We start from the raw sequence: 4458 nt of genomic DNA, 5'->3' as shown, positions 1-4458 counted from the left end.
GAAGACATTTCTCATGGTTGATGGAGGAGCGGTTATGGCTTCTACCAAGGGTTTGTGTTGATTTGAGAAAGGGCTGAGAGAAATGAGAAGACCTTTTTCGGTTTCTCGAGAGAGAATAACCTAGGGTTTCTAATTACACTCAGAAATGAAAGCAATGAGAGAAACCTATGGTTTTTCATTTGGAATCCTAGGGAGATCCTTTTCCTGATGCACGACACGTGTGTGCATCCTAAGCTTCTGGGCTTACCGAGGACACTATGGATATTCGCGGAATGAGAGAGCCGTGTGGGCTCTGGGCTCAAGGTCATCAAAAGCTGAAATGCGAATGGGTGTAGTTGCTAGGGTTTTGCAATAAAATAGTAAAATAATCAATTTTTGTCGGTTATAACCGCCAGAAACTAAAATAATAAAATAGTCAATTTATGTCGGTTATAATTGCCACCATTAACTTAAAAACCGCCGGAATATGTTAAAAATATTTATAAAAAAAAAAAGAATTCAAAAATACTAGCGGTTGCATCTGACACTAAATATCTGCCAAGAATTTATGTCGGATATAACCGACATGATTTCATCGTTATCTGACACTAACTAAATGATGTGTCGGATATCTTTTATCCAACATAATGGCTTATTAAACCGCCATTATCATCTGATACCTAAAGCTAATATTGTAGTAGTCAGGGGGGCTACGACGAACGCTGCTTTCTGTGATAGCATGAAGTTGTAAGCGAGAATAGTCCCGGTAACATCATGTGTTCACTCGGGTTTAGAAAATGCGACTTAGTGAGGCATTTAGTTGACATGAGTTGGACTTAGCGTCATTGTTGCTAGTCTTGTCCCATGCCAAACATAGGATTGCAATGCTGGCTAAGCCAGTCCCCTCTAAGGAGGCCTAACAAACGGTGCCCAAGAGATTCCAAGTTTAATTTTTCAACCCTCACTAATAAAAAAAAAAAAACATCGTAACTTTGATGTTTACCTTTAACACTACATTCATCTTTATAATACACGAGTCTAGGATGAGTTTGAGGGCGGGTTCCTTATTTGTATTATGAATTTTAAAATTGGAAATAAAAAATTGAGTTAAAAGATTCAAAATAATGGAAATGCAAATTTAAAAAAAAATGAAGAAATATAAGATAAACATTTGTTTTGATAGAAAAGTACGAAAAATAATTTGTGTTTAAAATGTGGTGATCAAACTAATGAGAACATGGCCATATTGAATTCGAGGCACCTAGAAGAATTCATGCCAATTATACATACAAAAGTAAGAAATATTATTTTATCAAACATTATTGCTATGATTACCAATATTATATCCCACATAATTGGTGAAAGTAAACCGATAGCGTCTTGAAGTACGACATCCACAAAAAACCTCCATGTTTGATAAAAAGGTTAAGGGTGTAAAACAATTGAAAAAAAGTGTTGAAAGAATCAAAGATATACGCAGTTTTTCAATAAAATAAATACATATGCAAATTTTCAATTCAAAATAAATATTAAAAAAAACGAAAGAGAATGAGATTATGAAGGAACATGGGACATAACGCCCTAAGCTTTGTTTGACGTCCCTTATAATCGGAGGTAACGCCTTCGCGAGGATTTGCAATGATTACCAATATAATCCCTTATAATTGGCAAGATCGTAAATCTTGATTGGATAATACTTGCATCCCATAAATGAATGCGCATATCTCATTTTTTATAAATAACATATTTTTACTTTATAGACTATCACTACAAGAAAAATAGGCTAAGAACACAATTGATATGTGCCCTTTGCATTTTCATTGAGCACAAATATATATTGGTGCTCTTAGATGTCAATGAACACAAAACTATCACAAATATGCTTTCTGAACAAAAAGGCACATTAGTTAGTGTCTAAACAAAAATGTATTTGTACCTATTAAATTTTGAACACAAAAGTTTGTGTCACTACTTATGGATATCCGTAATACTAATTTTTTATTAATTTACAAAAACAAAAAAAAACATTTTCGTGCTCTCTAATTTAATATATTTAAATCATTTGATTTTATAGGCACAATGTTCGTGTCTTCCTTTACCAGTCTACACACCAATCATATTTTAGTATTAGTTTTTATTGATCAAGGTGCCCCACACACACACACGTTTCATCACCATCACCTGGCACATCCGCTGTTTGGATCAAGTGGATGTTTTCTAAATTTATTTTCCTATTCGAGACTTTCTGTTGTCAAATTATAGGGCTTTACCAATTGGATTAGTTCTTGAAAAAATTACGGAGTCGAAATTTATTCGAATAAGAGTCAACAAACCAATAAAATTTGTTTGTCAGCTATTTTTGTCTTTATATTTAGCACACACAAAAAATTAGACTATAAAATAAATTATAAAATTGTGGTAAATAATGGTATGGGGCTGTTTAATGCTATGCAGTGTTCTAGTCTCAAAATAGGCTAGCAATAATGTGGTTCAAATTCGCATTTGGCGAGAATCAAACCTAAAACCTCTTACTTACAAGTGAAGAGGAATACCATTAGATCGTAGTACTAAGTGACATGTTTTAGATTTACGATGAATCTACAATGAATGCTTGTTAGATTCTTATCTTTTTCAGTTGCTTTTTAGATTCTAATCTTCCTGTAGGTTGATTTTTGATACTTGATGATATGATTTTTGTCTTTATCGTAAGTGTTTATATTTTTTTACTGTATTAGAAGTCCTTTATGCAGTGACACATAACAAAAAATTATGTCTATATGGTCATCTGTCTAATTAACCGTACAAAGGTGTAGTGGGTCTTTAGGTAGACAAATGACACAATTATAAATCATTCCACTTCCTATACAGCAAAAGAATATGTTGGCACAATTATGGATTTGTGCATTTGAATTATTTTAATATTGTTTATGTTTGAGTGGTGTTTTGGGACCCACCCACGTGTGAGTCCCTCTTCCCCGTGCAAACCCCCTCATTTTCACCTTACTTCTTTCTGCCATCCCCACTCCTGTCTCTTTGCTCCCTCTGTTCTTCTTCTCTCTTCTCCCTCTGTTCCTCATCCTTCTTTTCTCTCTCTTGGCTCGCTTCTACCCCGAGCAACACAACCACCACGTTCTCCGGCGATTTCGAACACCAAATCACCACCATCCTCGTCCCAACCTCACACTAAACATGGAACTAGAACCCAGAGTCTCAGAACTTAGACTCGAACCTCAAATCAAAGAACCAGAGCTCCGTCTCAAATCCGAGAGAGTTTCGGCGAGTTCATTGCTTTCCCTACCGAAGTAAGGTCCGAAGTCGCTCTTCACTTATTTCTCTCATATTTAAGGCTCTTCCCTCATTTCTTCCAAGCAAATCCCAGCCATGCCATCAGAATTAGTAGAGCCACAACCCAAAATCACTTTCATCGTTGCAGATCCGTTGCATCCTCCTGTATTTTTTTTTTGTAACGCTGCAACCCAAAACTCATAAATTGTAAATCTGACGCAACCATGGAGTCTTAGCAATTCCTTGAGCTTAGTACCACCTCAGTGCTGCAATCGACACCCAAAAGGTAAGCCTTATAAATCTCCTTGTACATTTCTTGTCCATTAACCTTCCTTGTTCAGTCTAATCCGTTAAATCCTCATACATGTGGTTGCTTCTCTGTGTAGGACTTTCTCTCCTTCATCTTCACTGCAAATCCCAACGCAAATCCGTCTATACAAGAAGTGTCTCATAGATCCTTACGCCCTCGAAGGTAAAATTCATCCCTGCAATTATTTGAGCCTGTACTTGGCTGATCTGTAAATGTGCTGCTTGTGCATGCCGAAAATATGAATTAGGCTATGTCTCGCATAAATCTGTGAAAGTAGTCCTTTCTGATTTCAGCGTGTTCATGCATCAGTGGTTTTAGTCTACTGTCTGCAAGCTCATGAATGTGTTCTGTATATTGCATGTCTCCATTGATGAACACATGAGGTCAATTTGTGTGTAATTTGAGATGGAATGTGGAAGTGGTTTGAATTTATGGTGTATTTATTCTGGTGTCTGACGACTATACTTAAATCACATGACTCTAGATTTAACATTCTACCTACTTATATCATGAATACAATTTTTAAGAATGAGTTTTCAAAATTGCAGGTGATATTGTGAACTTATTCAAATCATTTTAGAGAAAATACATCTACTTTGATATTCATGTATTTTCCTTTCATTTTCGTTGTTCTTGTAAGTTGTGTGGTTTCTTTATCTTTGAGGTTTTTATTCATAACCTTAGCAGGAAGAGGCCCATATTCTATATAGAACGGCTGATTAATTTATTTGTGGAACAAGATGGGATGAAGTAAAAGCTTTCTGGGAAAAATTCAAGTGTTCAGAAATGCTTGTTTTCATTTTTCATATGAATTGATTGTTTGTAGAACTAAATTGTAATAGCATTTTTGTAATATTTGAATTTTTATTTTAATATTTTACCTA

At 35.2% G+C, this 4458-nt stretch overlaps 1 long non-coding RNA gene across 1 annotated transcript; it reads left to right on the top strand.

Moving 5' to 3' along the window:
- The first annotated feature begins 3014 nt into the window (after window positions 1-3014).
- Window positions 3015-4071, top strand: LOC108173246 (uncharacterized). Its single transcript, XR_001789856.3, has 2 exons — window positions 3015-3550; window positions 3651-4071. It is a non-coding gene; the product is annotated as an uncharacterized lncRNA (long non-coding RNA).
- Window positions 4072-4458: the final 387 nt, after the last annotated feature.

This window comes from Malus domestica, chromosome 16 (assembly GCF_042453785.1).
Source record: "Malus domestica chromosome 16, GDT2T_hap1".
Lineage (NCBI taxonomy): Eukaryota > Viridiplantae > Streptophyta > Magnoliopsida > Rosales > Rosaceae > Malus > Malus domestica.
Note: the sequence above shows the minus strand (reverse complement) of the source record. Positions and strands in the feature narration are given on the sequence as shown.